Source organism: Sus scrofa, chromosome 14 (assembly GCF_000003025.6).
Source record: "Sus scrofa isolate TJ Tabasco breed Duroc chromosome 14, Sscrofa11.1, whole genome shotgun sequence".
NCBI lineage: Eukaryota > Metazoa > Chordata > Mammalia > Artiodactyla > Suidae > Sus > Sus scrofa.
This window is the reverse complement of record NC_010456.5, coordinates 66,377,734-66,396,126: the sequence shown is the minus strand read 5'-3', so window position 1 is coordinate 66,396,126 and position 18,393 is coordinate 66,377,734. Positions and strand designations below refer to the sequence as shown.

At 43.3% G+C, this 18,393-nt stretch overlaps 1 long non-coding RNA gene across 4 annotated transcripts in view; it reads right to left on the bottom strand.

Moving 5' to 3' along the window:
* The window catches only part of LOC110256759, a 56,339-nt gene extending 38,531 nt beyond the window's left edge, over positions 1 to 17,808 (bottom strand). The window contains exons 1-4 of one of the 4 annotated variants that reach the window (XR_002338689.1): positions 17,477 to 17,798; positions 16,371 to 16,515; positions 6,941 to 7,057; positions 5,281 to 5,806 (exon numbers count right to left, since the gene is read on the bottom strand). This is a non-coding gene — a long non-coding RNA (uncharacterized LOC110256759). Of the gene's footprint in view, positions 1 to 5,280; positions 5,807 to 6,940; positions 7,058 to 16,370; positions 16,516 to 17,476 lie in introns of those variants that run through there. The other 3 variants (XR_002338690.1, XR_002338688.1, XR_002338691.1) reach the window with 3 other exon arrangements.

Genomic DNA, 18,393 nt, shown 5'->3' with positions numbered 1-18,393 from the left:
ACCTCAGCCTCATCCTACAAGTGGCTACTCAAAGTTTTGTGTTTCTACTTCTTGGAAATTATTTAAATATCTAGCCATGTAAAATTCAAATATCTCTTAATGAGACACTCTGTAAGGACTTCTAAGCAGAGACTTCCATGTTAACTGCTTTTCAATTGTAAATGATGTGAAAAGTTTCCCTCTGACAAATGGCTGGCTGGAAGGTGTCAACTTTCCGAAAAAGGAAAAGTTCTCCAAGCTTGTCCAAGGCCAAATGCACCCTACACCTTTATGGCATGAGGGATATCAACCTGTTCGACATGCTTAAAGGGAAAACGTGAAATATAGGTTGACAGGAGGAGAAGAACATCCACAAAGGGAGATGGAGCACAGAGAGAAATCAGTCAGGATCTCAGAGGAAGGAGCTGTGCTGAGTGTCACACTGTAACTGTTAACTAGCTCTTCCTCTGACATTATGAATGTGCTAGCATTTGGGGAAACAGTAGGGCAGAATGGGCTGCAAACCCAGACTAGCCTAACATTCTTCTTATTCTGTATAGTAAGTAAACTTATTATCAAAGTTTATCTCCCTCAAACATAGTTTCTATACAGCCAATGGTTTTATTTTGTCCTTCAGCCCCAGCCTTGTTCTTAACTTTCCCCTGTTCCCTGACACTCAGAGACCAACAGAGAGAGAATGGATGGTTCAGGAAATAATAGTGAGTCATTTCCAATAAAATAGTGCAAATGAAGGTCTTGTGAAAATGGGTCAACAGGGGATTCATCTTTCTTTGATAAAAGTTATCATTCATAGGTGTTGTCTACCCATGTTTTCCAAAGACGACTGGCATAACAGGGCTATTGAAGGACAATGCTAAGCTCAACCCCTTATCAAGGTCAGGGTCAGGCAGGTGAGACGTTTGTAAATAGCTAGATTATGTCTAGATTATATGACTGCTCCATCTTTGATTTCAAGAGCTGAAAGTTGGTGCCCTTTGCTGGGAGTTTTATGGAGCCAGGGGGATTCCAAGAGGACAAAGCAAGGAGACCTGCTTAGACTCATCCAAGAAAGAGACATGATGAGATACTTGAGGATCTCTGTGTTTTATACTAGTGAACCTTGTGTTAAAGGGCTGACAGAGACTTAGGACAATAGCCCAAGTGAGGAATCAAGTGTATAGATTTGACTCAAAATTTGCCTGTGCCAAGCCTTTTAGGAATGGCATCTCTATCTACTTAATGAGAGAGAAGTCATCCCATAGAGTTAGGAGACGGATCACCAATAAATGGAGTCCCCAACATATGGGAACTCCTAAGTATTCCCAAATGTGAATTCCCTCCCTTCCACCCCCGCCGAGACTCAGCCCCAGGAAAACAGCAAGGTGCAAATGTGTTGACTCTAAGCAGTTAACAAGTCCACTAGTGTTTCTACATTACTCAGTCTTAGTCACTAGGCATTCACTGGGGATCCACTGTGAGCATAAAAACAAGACTATGGGCTGTTAATCTGTGTCATTCCCTGATGTGTCTGCCCTCTTTAACTGCTTCTGCTTCCAACATCTATGTCATGTTCTTGTCTCCGGACAATGCAACTGGGTTGGGTACTAACAAAGAAGGCCAGAATGAGCTCAAGGGTATTGCATTATTGCTGGAAGAGTGTTCCCATTAATAAAAGCAGGCATTGTGTAATGTCATTCACATATTACTGTACATGAGATGATGCAATGTAATACTGGCCCTTGATTCACCCGGAGTTTAATGGCAGAAATGAGACTGGCCATTCCAAACACTTGCATTCTTACTACTGAGAATCACAGAATGTTAGCGCCGGAAGGAACTTTATAGAATATCTCACCCAACCTTTTGTTTTACCAATGGGGAATCTGAGGTTATGTTATTCTTCATTCAATATACCAACTGGAATCTATCCAAAGGGCCTGTTTCTACTCACAAATGCAACATTTTAAAACTGCTTGGGTCCTATGCCATCTGCTACCATCCTTTGTAGACTGGAAAACTAAGAGTCTAGAATAATTCCAAGCCATCTAGTGCACTTCATCAACATTATTAGTATCTTGGCTCCAGAAATTCTCTCCCTGAGGGTAGAGTGATGTGGGATAAAGGTGGAGAAAATAAAAATTATTCTTATTTACTTATAATTTCATCTGATTCATGGCTGCATCAAGGTGAGCTTTCTAATCTTAGATCTTTAGGGCATGGCCCCAGCCCTCTGCGCTATGTGATACAGAGCTATGAAGATTGTCCAGCTTGTAGCAATCTCAAAGGCATGTTTGTGTTGGACCATTTTTAAAATGATATAGTCCTCACTGGAGCTTGCACCTATATATGCGTCTATCCTCTGCCACATCTCCTTAATAGGGGAGGCAGATAGGAATAAAGTAGTCTGGGCTATATTGTCTATACAGCATCAACACATGGATAATGTAGTTCTCAAGTAAGTCACTTTTTGCCTGAATTATTTGTGTCACTTTGGAAGGGATTACAAGAAGCTTCCTTAAGCATTATCCTTGGCTTTGGAAGGCTTTGTTCAATGGAAGCATGTCGGCTTTGTGTCAAATGGCCTAAGAGAAAATTCATGGACATTATCATTTTTCTCTAGGAAAGTTTTCAACTAGAGGGTACTGTAAATATCTGCCAGTACACAGAGTCAAATGAATCTATTTGCCCGGGGTTGGCCATTACAAGTGACTTGTAGCCAATAACCTATCTGCTTGGGATCAAGATGCTTAGCAGGACTCCTGAGAATACAAAAAGGTCTGCTGAATAGCATTGAGAACTATGTCTAGATACTCATGTTGCAACAGAAGAAAGGGGGGGGAATGTAACTGTAATGTATACATGTAAGGATAACCTGACCCCCTTGCTGTACAGTGGGAAAAAAAAAAAAAAAGAATACAAAAAGGTCTGGAAATTAGCAGACCTTCCTTCTGTTTTTGAGAAGGGCCCTCCTATGTTTACATAATACAAAGCTTTGGAAATAGAAAATCCGGGCCAGAGAGTTAGAGGCCAAGAGAAGAAACAGAAATTAAATGAAATGCTTCCTCTTGCCTCCCCCTCACTCCTGTGAAAATAGACAGAGACTTCCTTTGCTACTTACAAATGGGGAGAGTGCTGCTTTGTAATTAGAGCTGAGTTGTGAGGTTGAGGCAAGCTGGGTGGGTGTTGACAACTCTGAGTTATGATCTCCCTGAATTTAAACCCCATCCCCAGGAGGGTCTTTGGGTCGGGAACCAGCATGCATAAGAGTAGAGGGCACTTGACTTAACACTAGGACATCATTTTTTGGCGAGCACAGTGTTTAGCTAGACTCTTCTACTCATCAGAAGTTCGTTGTTGAAACTCATCTATGCCACTCAACGCAGAGAGAATGAAGAGTATTAGAATGGTCTTTTGAAAGATCTGTAGGTTCAAGAAAGAAGAATGTGGTTTTCCTTCATTTATTCCATAAATGTTTATCAACCCATCTCTCCTAATCTATGCAATTTGCCATGTTTGGGGAGAATGGGACAGTAAGGGACCAAGTTCCACAATCTTTCATGCCAGTCAAGGAGATCAGCCAACCCACAAATAATGAAAATAAAAAGAACATAACAAGCTCCTTTAGAAAGCTAGGAATAAAACTTATAGAAATCCAGAACTAAGAAAGATCTGGCTGAGCTTGGGAGAGCAGGGAAGGCTTCATGGTGGAGGTGACAGCAGGAAGGGCAAAAGAATTTGGGTGGTAAACAGCATACGCAAAGGCCAAAAAGCGTGGAGGTATGTTTGAGAAATGTTTGTCTCCTATAGCTGGAGACAATGTAGAGGATGATATGAGAGAAATAGGAGCTAAGGCTGAATAGGAGTTTTTAAATGCCAGGTGGGGAGTCTAGACTGTAGGGCAGGAGAGCAATAAGGAACCACTGAAGAGCTGAATGACACTGTAGAAGAATTTATCTGGCAGATGGGTTTAGAAGTGAAACACAGGAAGAAGGTGATACAGGAAACTATTACAACAGTGCAGATCACAGAAAATGAAAGCTGGAATTGGGGGCCGGAGGTGGGACAGGGAGAGAGAGAAGCAGTAGAAAACAAGATGAGAAGGCAAATATGGGAGACACTGTGGCACTAAAATAGGAAGTGGTAGATAAGGCAGAACACACTGTCGGAGATGTCCTTGAGGGGAGTTCCCGCAATAGCGCAGTGGGTTAAGAACTCAGCTCCAGTGGCTCTAGACACTGAGGAGGCATGGGTTTGATTTCCTGTCTGGGAGTTGGTTAAAAGATCTAGTGTTGTTGCTGCTGCTGCTGTGGCACAGTTCACAGCTACAGCTTGGATTCAGTCCCTGGCCCAGGAACTTCCATATGCTGCAAATGCAGCTATTAAAGAAAAAAAAAAAAAGTCTTTGAGGATTGTAGCTGCCTGTAATCCTCTCCTCCGTGATGATCAAACCATTTCTATCTAGGGAGGGGGGCTTAAGAGAAAATTGATTGCCATGAAGAATTTGTCAAGAGCTCATCCAAAATAAGGATCTCAAAGAAAGAATTCAGTAATATCTGAGAAGCAGACTTAGAGGAAGTATTGAGCACTATACTGTGAAGGGCTCTTCTGAGTGGGATGAATACAGAGGCAAACAAGGCAGAAGACCAGCCTTCAGAGGACTTATAGCTGGGGAGGCAAGAATATCATCACACACTATAAGAAACAATATAATTAAGAGCGCAATTGCATGGTCCAGACTGTGAATTATATAGACATTTAGAAACAAAGGAAAGCCATGGGGTGAGGGTGGTGGTGATCAAGTTTCCTGGAGGAAATGGTACACAATGTGTTGTCATGTTTGGGGTTTGAAAAATGGAGAGAGGCACAAGAGCGATGCAAACAAATGCAGAGTGCTTGGACTGGACAGTCATGTTTATGAGGGAAAGAAGAGACTAAACTGGATATCTTTTTTTCTGGGAATTTGGCCAAGTTCTCAAAGGCAGTCATCTAGGAGATATGAAGGGTGCACAAGAAGAGTCGAGTAAGCCCGATGTACTACTTGGATCAATAGTGAGCCGTATTTGCATAGTTACAATCTGAACACTGACCACTGATTATTAATGGAACAATCTTATAATATGGCTATTTATGGGGTGATGGGAAAAGTAAAGTTGGAGGTACGTATATCAAATAGGGAAGTTCCTGTCTTCTTCCCAGGGATCCAATAAATAATGCTTAGAATAAATCAAAAAACAGCATGGTAGGAATTCCCTTGTGGTACAACAGGTTAAGGATCTAGTGTTGTCACTGCAGTGGCTCGGGTTGCTGCTGTGGTGCTGGTTTGAGCCCTGACCTGGGAACTTCCACATGCTGCAAGCATGGCCAAAAAAATGCATAAGATGCATATTGTTTACAAATATAGGGGTGTCTGGGAGAGACAGAAGCTAAGTAAGTGGGAGATGGTTGCCTCCAGGGAGAAAGAAGCCTCCTAGGGTTGAAGTGGGGTGGAGGATGGCTAATTTTATTTATACTATGTGAATTTTAAAATTATACTAGTGTCATAGTTTTTGAGAAAAAGAAATGGCTGGGGGATGATTTGAGTGACTAGGTAATATAAGAGACTTAGATCCATTTTGCTGTCTCTGTTGGAGACCTTAGGGTGACTTGCCAGGTAGGCTCCCTGTGTTCTCCTTTTCCACCTTCCTACTGCCCCCAAATCAGCCTCCCCATGATCCTTTCCACCAGAGCCTTCCATATGTGGTTTCTTCCACCTGGTCCAGGGTCACACGGTAGCAATGTTTCCAGCTCCACTGATGATCCCGAGGGAAGAAGCCCTCATTTCATTGTACTGCAGATTAGTACCAGGAATCAGCAAGGTGTTAATAAAAATGATCAACATGAGAAAACAAAGCTGAATCCAATTTAGAGAGTTCTAACACTCCTGGTCCAGCCTGATTCCTAATTATCGTGTCTGCTCCTAATTCTCTGGTCTGAACTTGATGGCTCCATTTTTATTCTAGATTCTCCATACGGTCAGGGAAAAAAAAAAAAAAAAAGACCCGGGGAGGGGGTGGGAAGACCCTGAATGGAAAAATTAAGGGTCACAAGCGGATGATTTGCATTTGGAGGGCTATCTCAAGTCAGGATGAAAGCTAGTTCTACAAAAGAATGATTCTTCTCCCAGACTAAAAACAATCTTTAGAATTCTGGGTTTATTTTGAATGTATCCTACTCCAACTTCTTTTTTCCTTCTACTCAACTCCCCTCCAGAAAAGGGTAAAGGCTATTAACCTCTCCGATCTGTGAGAAGATGGTAGCAAAGGTATATCGAAGTGGCATGCTTGGGATTCAGAACCAGCTCTGCCCCTTTTTTCTGGAGACTTCCAAACAAGGCCAGGTGAGAGCTGTATTATCAGTCAGGGGAGGAACTCTGTACAAGATATTTTAGCATATCCTGATCCTCACCATTCCCCAGTAACTTTTCCTTTAAAAGGTCCCTGCTAAGTTTCTGCTGAGAAAAGCAAAAGATTTCCTTTTCCTTTTCTCTCTCTCTCTTCCTTCTGCTTGCAACAACACAGTTCTAAGCCTGCACTCTGGGCAATCTGAGTTTACAAAAGACCTTTGTCTCAGGCAGAGAAGGCAGAAATGGGGCCCTCCGATAGGCTGGCTTGTTATTGATCGAAAGCCCCAGGCACTCAGGTGCCCAGATTGCTTTATCTGCCTTTTTCATAGCCAACAATCAGTGATAAATGGGACGTAGATATTCAGCAATTACTAATAAAAGCCCACACTTCTTTCTCAGTCTTTGGGAACCCCCATTTCTTAATGGCATTCACTTTTATCTCAAAGAGGGACCAAGAGTTTAGGCACCAAACTAGCCTTGGAGCTCAGCCCTTGCACGGGGGCATCACTTGGGCTCTGTTGTGTCATCCAGAGCCTTTCCTACCAGCACAGGGAAGTTTGAAGGGATTAGTTTTCTCACCTGTCCCGGGATGACAAGCATTTTTGCTTTGTTTCATTTTCTGGTTCTGTGGCAGTGAATGAAGGAAGTATGGCCAAGTGTCCCCTGAGAACAATCGGCACACCAGAGGCCCACACCCTGCAAAAGGGAAGGAGTGTGAGTGAGTGAGTGTGTGTGTGGTGGGGGAGATGGGGTGGATAGGTGGGTACCAAAAGGGGCCAGATGTCCGGCTAGTTAGGCAGACCCTTCCTTCTTGTTTCCTTCTCACCTTTTGAGGATGGTTCTAGCAGCACCCAGAGCAGCACACAACAGTGGGCACATCCAGAAATATTCTCTCCAATTTCTGGATGTCACATAATCAGTCACTGTGTGTGCCAATGGAGAAGGCTTTGGGCTGAAGCTTCAGGAGCCGGAGGGAAATGCAATCTGGGCTCTGGCTGCCACCCTGCCTAAGGGCCACCAATAGAAGGAACAAGAAAGAGAGTTGTCTCCCCAGCTGAGCTTCTTCCAAAATAGGGATCTGTAGGACAACAAGTAGCTCTCTGATTTCTCCCCCATTCAATAGTTAGTCAGGCCTTTTCTGGCTGGGCTGACACTGCTTAATGTTCCTGCTGTGGGACAATTCCATGATAACTCAAGTTCATTTTGACCTCTGAGTCTGAAGAGAAGAATCATTCACATCCAGTAGTCCTTAATATCATTTTTTCCCAGTCATGTCTTCTCTCTTTTCTGATCCCATTTAGAGCCCTTCAGTGACGGACTCATAAGATGCTGATTTAGGATGGACTTTATTGTGATCTCCTGAGAGCACTCTGAAGCTAATACACATAAATCAATGGGTCCAGCTTCTGGAATGCAATGAGGAATAAATGAAATTCTAGCTACTTATTATTACCACTATTGCTTATATGCTAAATATGAGTTTTCGGGTAGATAGACAGATGGATAAATGGAGGGGAGTCATCCTCTGTGACTATCGCAAGTAGGCGTTGCAATGAATTACAAAAGGATTTCCCCAATGATCTGGCCAGCCAGGTCTCCAAACTGGAACTGGAAGTTGGGGATTTCCACATTTTTAAAGCTCCGCCTCCACTGTCAGTTTTGTTCCAGTCTTCACTGGGATACCTGAGGTATAGTTTAAGAGCTGATACCTGCCTCTCCTTGACTCTCTTTTTCTAGAGTGAAAGCCCAACTTTTGCTGATAGACTGTCGCCAATAGCAATATTATTTCTAGAAGGATAATCCTTATCTTGATGACTGATTTCTAACATAAACAGAGAAGAGAAAATAAAAGAACACCATTTCCACAGCATGTGGTGGAGAAATAAACAAAAAGGTGACTAGTTGCTATGGTGGAAGAGGGCTTTTGCATGCTCAATTACCTGCCTGAGCTGTTGGCCTGCTTCCTGGCTGCTTTTCTTTGCATTGCTTGACCTTTAGACTAATGCCATTAAAATACATACGCAGCACCACATAAATGGTTTTCAATGGCCTGGCTGCTTAGGGAAAACTCATTGACGAGCAGTGTATAGTTACTTATGCATGGGAAAAAAAGAGATTAAGAGTCCTTTTTGACATCAGCTTGCTAGGATCACATTTTGTTATGGCCCCTCTATAGATTAGTGACCTCCCTATGGATTGTTGACCTCAAATGACATTAGAGCATCTGGCATCTCCTCTAGCTACCAGGTAAGGTGGTGTATCCATGGCTGAGTTCTCTGCTCTGGGTTCAGTGGTGAGCTAGTTGCCAAGTCACTGGCTGGTGGAAAGAGTGGCATTATATTCTTCTACACTTCTGTGCTTGTCTGGATTCATCTGTGTCTTTCACCATAATCTTGGTTTCATTTGGATCTAGATACTAGAGTTACATGCTTTAAGGGCTTAAAGTTCTTCACCCCCCAGCCCCCATCCTCTCCTACCAGTCTCTCCATAGAAAGGGAAACTAAGACTATGAACCTGATATGGATTCTAACCCTAAAACATCAGAGAGAGGCTCCAAATAGATAAGAATGCCCCTGTGGGTCAAGCTATAGCATTTTGCTGTTCACAGAGCCATTCATCCAATCATGTACATTTGAAACAAGTTCACCTCATTCATTTGTTTTTGTTTATGCCAAATATTAAGATGAAACAAATGAAGCCAAAACATGTCTTTATTTCTAAGGAAGTAGATCATTATAAAGTCATAACATAAAGCTCATGAGAAAGATAACAAAGAATATGACCGTGGAGAGCTGGAAAGATGACTTTAACTGGGGTCCTGAAGAAAGGAAAGGGTGTGATGCATAGGTGTGGTAGAGAAGGGCTCTGCCCTCAAAGAAACATGTCCATCAACATGGTTTTTGAGAACAATTTCTGCAAATGGAAGTTGTTTTTGTTTTTTTTTCCTCCCAGAGTGTGTATCTTGTGAACCTCAAAAAAGCATTTGCTGTATTTACCTGAAACAGAACTGACTTTAGAGTCAGTTTACAACCCTTTGATTTAAAAATGGATCTGGGACAGAGCCAGACACATGGAAAGAACAGCTAGTTTCCCTCTCCTTTTCAGTATCAGCCATTCATGTGGCCAGAACATCTTGCCTATGCAAACCTATCTTCAAATGAAAATATGTACATATTATACATTTGTATAATGTACACACTATATATATACACTAGCTGATATAGACACATTTAAAACTAGATGTATTTGTGAACTTATCATATATTATAGTACACTGTATATTATTTACTATTTAAAGTATATACTTATAATGTTATATAACCAGCAATTTTCTTTCCTTTTCCTTTTGTGTTTACACAGTTTTGTCTTCATCATACTTAGAGCATTATTATTATTAGCGCCGATGTGTGTGTGTTGTGTGTGTGTGTGGCCAACCCCATGGCACTGGAAGTTCCCAGGCCAGGGACTGAACCCACACCACAGCAGTGACCTGAGCCACAGCAGTGATAACTCCTGATCTTTAACCCACTGAGCCACAGAGGAACTCCTGATAATTCTTTATGTGCTCTATTTCCTTTCAGGATCCATTTCCCCCTTCCCTATCCTTCTCTGCACTCTGGAGGCTGACTCTGTGGATCATGTATCCAAGGTCCTTTGCTGACAGGCTTGCACTGGGTTCAGCAATAGGAAGCAGTGCAGGGATCCTAGAGAGCTGGAGAGAGAGGTCTCAGGATATGTCTCATCTGTTCCTTCCCAACTTCTTTCCTCCACAATCACGGCTTCTATCTGCGATACTGCTAGCCCTGCTCATTCTCCTTCTCCCCTCTTCTCTCTGGTAGCCTCAGCATCCCTTGTTTATTCTTTCCCTTAACCCTGCTCTCAACTCTGTATATATTTCTGTCATGCAAGTCTCTTCATTTGAATTATTTTAGAGTGAATTCTGTTTCTTTCTGGAAGTTGCACTAATATAATCCTCCATTCCTTTGTTTAAAAATTAATCGCAACATGGAATGGGAAAGTCCAGAGTGTCCAGAAACCCTTTTCTTTTTCTATCTATAAACTTGTTGGGAAATCACGCTTTAAAGAAGGTTGTTATTCAGAGACTGATCTTATTTTCTTCTACTGTTCGACAGAATTAAGTTGCTTAAGAGATTCTATATATTTATGTATTTATTTTTGGTCACTCCTGCAGCATGAGAAAATTCCTGGGCCAGGGATGGAAACTACACCACAGCAGCTATCCCTACTGCAGTGGTAACGCCCATCCTCAACCCCCTGTGCCACAAGGGAATTTTAAGATATGTTGTATTATTCCAACTCAGTACCTTGAGACCAAATTCTAACCTCTACTTGGACTTTATAGAGACTTAGAAGTCTTTACCTCATTAGCAATCTCGGTGCCGGTTTTACCAACATAAGATAGATGAACGATAAAATGGGTAAGAGAAACCATATTTTCATTCTTGCATTTCTTTTTTGCATCTTTCCTGACATCGATGGTCTACAGCTCCATGAACATGGTTTGGTTAGAGTGATTCAGTCTAAGGAGGAACCAATTCTTGTTCTGGTGGAACTAACATTTTCATTCTAAAACTCATAAGGCAGCCACAGGCCTCGGCATAGGAGGGTGGCCATTTAGGCTTCAAGTGTTAAGCAGAATGGAATAGTTACACCACAGTTTTCCTGGACATAACTTTTCACCTTTCCTCCTGTTTCAAGAATTCCATTCAGTTTGTAGGCAATTGTAGTTGATTTGACCTTGTTTTCCCTCTTCCCTATCTTTAGCCATTTACAGAGGCTATCTCAGGCTCTCACCATCTCCTTCCTGAATTATTGCAGTAGTCATCCAACTCATATCCCAAACTCCATGGATTATATTTCCTGAAGCTTAGCCTGTATCCTACTTGTCAACTCTATATTTTTGATGCCTCCCATTGCTCATATGAGTTCCCAGCCTCTCAGCAAGCATTTGGAAACCCTTTATAAGCCGTCTCCAAAATCTCTTCCATGTCTAAACTCATCCAACACTCTCCAAAAGACACAGTGCTCCTGTACTTTGAACTCTGATCACCATCCTTATCCCATCCAGTTTTGTGTTTCTGTGGCTTTGAACACCCTTCTCTCAATGCTTGAGAGTCACTGAGAAACTCACCTTCCCTGAGCCTGGATAACCTCTTTTGAATACCTCTTTTTAATTCTTAAAATCAGAATTATATATTCTTTGCTCTGCAGTCTCAGACGTTTACTTTTTTTTTTTTTTTTTTTTGTCTTTTTAGGACTGTACTTGTGGCATATGGAGGTTCCCAGGCTAGGGGTCTAGTTGGAGCTGTAGCCACCAGCCTACCGCAGAGCCACAGCCATGCGGGATCCAAGCCATGTCTGCGACCTACACCACAGTTCACAGCAACACCGGATCTTTAACCCACTGAGCAAGGCCATGGATCGAACCTGCCTCCTAATGGATGCTAGCGGGGTTCATTAACCACTGAGCCATGATGGGAACTCCCCTTAGACATTTACTTTTAAGTCATTTACAGTTGCCTTGTTTTGCAGTGAATCGTTTATTTCTGCCATTACTTATGATCTCTGCAAAAGCAGAATGTTTTATGTACACAATCTCTCTATGATCTTGTTTTTCCAGGGCAGTGACTTTTCTGTCTTGTTGCGCCCCTAAAGACACTCTTGGCTATCTGACCATATATCTGTTCAGAAAACATAGCCCCAGCTTTTATTCATCTTTATATAGCCCTGTTAAAGAAAACTCTTTTGATTCTTAAATTGAAAAAAGCAGATGACGTCTTAAGAAGCAGTAGTTATCCCTGGCCCCACCCCCGTCCTCTGATTCAATTAGGAAAACTGTATTTATGTCTTGGACCAGCTTTGTTTTCCTCCAGATGTCTTGGCAGCTGGGGAAAATAGGAAAGAAAAAAATGACACCTATCCATAAGGAATCATGGAAATCGAGGTTTGAGGTGAGGAAGAAGCAATTCAATGAATGAAATCAGAACCATTAAGCTTTTGAGGTGCCTGCCCTCCTGCTTGTTGTATCATTGTGTCAACACACAGGAACAGCTTCCTCTCCTTGCCAAAAGACCTGACAATATCTACCTTTCATGCTGGAAAACAGCAGCTGTAGCACAACCTGAGAACAACACCCCTTTTGTATTGAGAGCCCAGTTCTCCAGAGCTCTAATCACTTCCAAGATAGCATCTCCCCAGTTCTCAGAATATCCCTTGGAGGGAAGGAGGAGGCTTGTATTGTTATAGGCTCTATTTTGCATACAGTGAAAACAAGGCAAGCTGAGGTTAAGTGATTTGTCCTTGGTCTGGGTATGAGTCAGACACTGAGCCACCAGGAAAAGCTTCTTCATTCCTGGGCCATTGTTCTATCCTCTTGATACTGTCTTTGGGGTTTCAGAAGGCTATAGAAGTCGCTTGACCCAGAAGTGTTTACAATGGGGAGAATATGTTGTATTGTGGGTTAGGTGCCATAGAACTGATCTAGAACAAACATATGCGTATAGAACTCTACTGTCATTCTTGTAACTGATGGGGGAAAAGGACAGGGGGCAGGGCCAGGTGGGCTCTTTTTACCTCCCAAAATATCAGCACTGGCTAGTGATCCAGAAAGCACAAGTGTGAGGGGGAGTTGTATAGTCGTGTTTGCATCCCTCAAACCGGTGTCTTTGCAGAACCTATATAAGCTGGGCACTGTGCTAGCCCTTTGGGCTGTGGTGTGGAACATGATAGGCATTGGCTCTGCCTTCACAGGCCTCCACTCTGGTGAGACCACACACATTAAACAGGGGAAGTAAGTAATACAATTTTCATGGTAGTTCAGATTTAAGTAGGCTGGACCCATGTATTAGGAAAGTACCTAGCCTGTCCTATTCTTTACCTCTCAGCAAGACATTCAAGATCCATTTGAGTATATCCTCAAAATATCTTCCATCTCCAACAGCCCCATCCCTTTATCCCACAAACACACTCCAGCCCCACTCAACTCTGATCACCTTCCTGGTCCACTCACTGTTACATTTCTGTGGCTTTGCTGAAATGAGCTGAGACCCTTGGCTTTTTAATTGACGGATCTTAGACTGGAGGCAAGGGTGGGAGCCATGCTGAGGGAGAGGGTAGGCCACTGAAATGCCTGGTGATCCCAGGTGCTATAAGTGAAGAGGCTGGGAAGATGGCTGTTATGGTGCCTATTACCGTGGTTAAAGTCTTTGTCTGACATTTCAGCTAGTGTAGTAGAAAAAGTACCGGGTTAGGAGGCTGGGTGGTAATCATGACCAGATCTTAGGTAAGTCACAATAGCTTAACCTCATTTTTGTCTTTTGGCCAACTAAGCAGATAAGATTAGGTGTGCCCTGAGCTTTCTGAGTAAGACTATACCTATCATTCTTTAACCTAATTTTATTTGTATAAAATATATATGTATGTGTGTGTGTGTGTGTGTGTGTGTGTTTAGGAGCACAGGGTAGTAGGAAGGGGAGAGTGATTTTTAAAATTAGACCAGCCTTTGCAAACTACTGGATTTCTTCCAACTATTCTTAAAACCAGTGCTAAGGTGAAGTTCTACATTCATATTTGTTTCTTCATAAATTATACGACCCCTGCCCAGAATAAATTGTATTCCCCCCACTGTATATGCTTGTGGATCCAGTCACTCTTATACTCTTCCCAAACTCTGAAGACCTTTTTCTGTTCCTTGCCTCTTTATTTTTTTAATGGTCACAACTGTGGTATATGGAAGTTCCCGGGCTAGGGATTGAATCAGAGCCACAGCAATACCAGATCCTTTAACCCACTGTGCCAAGCTGGAGATAGAATCCACACCTCCACAGTGACTAGAGCTGCTGCAGCTGGATTTGAAACTCACTGAGCAGGTAAGAACTCCTGCTCCTTGCCTCTGAGCCCCCAATTCTACCTGGGAGCTACCACCACGGTGTACCCAACCTTATAAGAGGCTTGAGAGTCTCTCCTATAGGGAATGTCCAAAGTACCCATCATCCTGGACCTGGTACAGGGAGCCCCATCAGCTTCTCCAACATAAGACAGATTGGCTTCAAGGTCACTTAATTAGAGCTGATTTTACACTTTGCTCATTTCTGGGGGAGGGAGTCAATTTCCTAGGCTTTTGCAACTTTCAGGCACACACAGATTGAGTCTTCAGCTCTGTTTCTAAGACACAAGACTATTTCACAACACTAGCGGCACAGCACAGTAAGATTTCTAAACAAAAGAGACATGTACACCTGCCAGGGCCAGGTCCTTACAGCCAGTTGAGTAAGAGTCTTAGTGACTCTTCGAACAAACGCTTGGGGGGTTTCAAATCCATGGGAGGAGTTTTAGAGAAACTGTATTGCAGCCAAAGTTGACATGTTTTCAGGTATTTAAACTCTCCTCTCTCCAAATGGAGATTTTGCCAGTTCATTCCAATTGTGCCATTTATTTAACCATCTTTAAAGCTATGATCTGAACAGACAGAAAAAGTTTGTCAAAAATAAGGCAGTATCAGAGTTTCCACTGTGGCGCAGTGGGAACTAATCCAACTAGGAACCATGAGGTTGCAGGTTCAATCCCTGGCGTCACTCAGTGGGTTAAGGATCTGGCATTGCCTTGAGCTGTGGTGTAGGTCACAGATGCGGCTCGGATCTGGCATTGCTGTGGTTCTGGTGTAGGCCGGCAGCTCTAGCTCCAATTCGACCCCTGGCCTGGGAACCTCCATGTGCCGCAGGTGTGGCCCTAAAAAGCAAAAAAAAAAAAAAAAAAAAAAAAAAAAAAAAAAAAAAAAAAAAAGCAGTATCTAGTAAATGATAGGATAGGACTTAAGCTAATAGAGCCCAAGAAACTAGAGTCATCCATCTCTGGGCTCTGCCAGGGTCATTTCCAGAGCCAGGGAAGGAATGACTCAGAAATGGTGCTGGTTTCGGTAGCACACATCTTACCTTCAGGCCCAGAAATCTAAATCCCAGATCAAGAAAGTTGTTCGCTCTGCTTTGTTTTCTTTGGCAGGGAGAGTTGGGTTAGGGGGATGGCACTTTTTATCCATCTGTGGGGCTGCACCCTGCAGTGATGCAAGCCCTGTACTTGCTCAACCTTGAGCTTGGAGTCAACAACAGAGCCATCAATTGTTTTGTGGATTGGAAGCGGGAGGGGGGGGGGGGGGGAAATAATGTCTAACACATCTGAAGGTCCTGGAGTGACCCCCCACCATGTGCAGCAGACAGCAGGTGGGATGTGGTTACCAAAATCTGGAGAGACTATTTCACACAGACATTCCCAAAACATTAATTACTCCTATAAGCATTTACCTAAAGGCTCTTAACTCATTTACATTTACTTAAAGCTTCATCATATAGTTATTTTCTTCCCTGCTGACAACTTTGCAACAGATGTAATAAGGTCTTATTTGATCTCTAATAAACCAAGGTACAACAGAGGTATTATACTTAACACTGATGACTCTAAAGCGCGCCTTCCCCCCCACCTTGTTTTAGGGCCCCACCTGTAGCATGTAGAAGTTCCTGGGCTAGGGGTCGAATGCTGCAGCTGCCAGCCTATGCCACAGTAACACCAAATCTCAGCCGCATCTGCGAACTACACCATAGCTTGCAGCAACGCAGGATCCTTAACCCACCAAGCAAGGCCTGGAATTGAACCCACATCCTCATGGATACTAGTTGGATTCTTTACCTGCTGAGCCACAACAGGAACTCCAAAGACATGTCTGTGTTAATCAAACCAATAAACTTAAGCTGGCTTCAATACCAGATACAAATTCACTACAGAAATGTTTCCCATATCACATGAATCTGAAATTTATTCTAGAATTTTTTTATTTCTGTAAGTTTATATGGGCACATAGTATCTTTTAAGCCAATTAAACAGAACTTAGCTATAAGCCAATCTTGGCAATACCATTTGGAGACAGATAGCTCATATTTTTAAGGTACACATAGACAAACATCTATCTATACAGACACAGAGATCTCCCACAGCTTACCTGCTGGAGTTTAAAAAGGCCTTTTTCTTTACTCCCAGAGATCACAGGTGATTAAAATTCACCAGTGAAGTTCACCAGGTAGATCATTTACTTCCCACAGGCACAGGAAGAGAAAGAGCAATTCTTTCTATAAAGATACCTTCCTCTAAGGGCATAAGCAAAAACCAGTTTTAGAATATCAAAAGCATCCCATCTGGGACATTTTCAGAAATTCTTTGCAGTTTTGAAATAGCCAATTCAGTTTAAACAAATAACAGCAGAGACAATAATACATATCACTCACTTTCACATGCCTCACTTTCAAAGGAACATGAATCACCATTCAAGTTACTAGGACCCTGAACGAGGGTCAAAACCAGAAGGAGAGAACAGGATTTGGATTCAGGTATCCAGACACACACAAACCCAAGAGAAAAGCCAAACCAATTCCAAAAGGCTCACTTTGATACAACAGCAGAGCCATTAGGGACCACTGTTCCCATAATACCTCTTCCAGGGTTTGAGAGGAGTGTGGGTACATCTCCTGCACTGGGCCAGGTGAGAACTGAGAGCTGGGAGAGCACTTGGCCCTCACTGATGAGCTGTATAAGGGATGCCCGGCTTTGACACTTCTTGGCCAGTTAACACAGCTGTTAACAGCTAACATAATATCTTCCCTCCATTCCTGGGCGCCTAACCCTTGCCTCCGCTCTTAGCTCAGCGTCTGTGGGCTTCCTCAACACAACAAGCAACAACCAGCCACAGCTGCGGCCACCGCCTGCCAGTCCAACTTCTTTTTCCCCTGTAATGGCGGCAGCATCTCCACAACCCTTGACATTGACCGTGAGCTCTCTGGACTCCCCTGGTGGCCCTCAGCATCCAGGCCAGCACCACAGGGCCCCACATGTTAGGGGGCTGCCCCACAATTTCCATTATCCTCCTTATTTCCTGACGTGTCCCAATCACTGGCGTTCCTCGGTCTCCTGGCTGCTCCGCCAATTGCAGGGCTGACCCCGCAGGCCTGCAAGCTCTGAACTTGCCAGACCTCCAGACCCAAGAAAGAGCCTGGACTCAGCAACAGAGACATCAGTGGTTTCATGGATTGGGGCAGGGATTGGGGGTCTTACCTGCCTGAAGCGAGGTCCTTGAGAGATGTCCCACCGTGCGCAGAGGAAGACAGGAAGATGGACAGGACGTGGCGGCGGGCTTGGCTGGTGGAGAAGTGGGGAGGACACCGGCTATGCAGGAAATGACGTCAGGTTGGCTCACGGGTTACCAGGGAAACCAGTAGCGAGACACGCCCCTCACCTTCCCTTTGATGGCTACCAGGTGGAGATGTTCTGACCTAAAGGTTAGAACAATCATTAGCTGGGGCTGGGGGCAGGTATGTAGGATGGTCAGCCACGTGAGTAGGTGTAGGTGAAGCAGGCCCTGGCCAAGCAGGGGACGTTCAGAGAGCAAGAGAACAGCCATCTTGGGTGGCCTGACAACATGCTATGGAAGAGGGCTTTGTCTTCCACTTTTGTCTCTAGATCGCCTCCATCGGTTGCCTTGTGCAGAGGCCATGACACAGGAGCCAGGCTCCCTGGGACTCTGTGCATCACCTTTAAACATAGATTTCTGCTTCTTGTGAACAGATCTGGATTGAAATTTGCTTCAGAAAGAAAAGCAAAACTGTTAGTTGATACAAGGTTTGGGATTATATGTGGATGGAAATTTGTTCCTATCACCTCCAACAATTTATAATCCTATGGAACTTTGAGGTCTGGGCACCTTTTCTTACTGACCAATAAAGAGAATCCTCCTTGGCTGGCAGCAGCTAACAAAAAGCATTTTGGTCTTGGGTTCTTAATTGCTAGGGACTAATATGCCAAGGTCAACTTTTTATTAGCATGTCTCTTTCCCTTCAGGAAAAAGTTTTAAAACAGTCTACCCAAAGGTCTTCCTATTGCTGGCTCTAGAGATGACTTGTGTTTGAATTTGGCCAATTAACATGACAATGTCAATGACAGATCCTTTTCCAGGGAAAGAGTTGTTCTTTGAA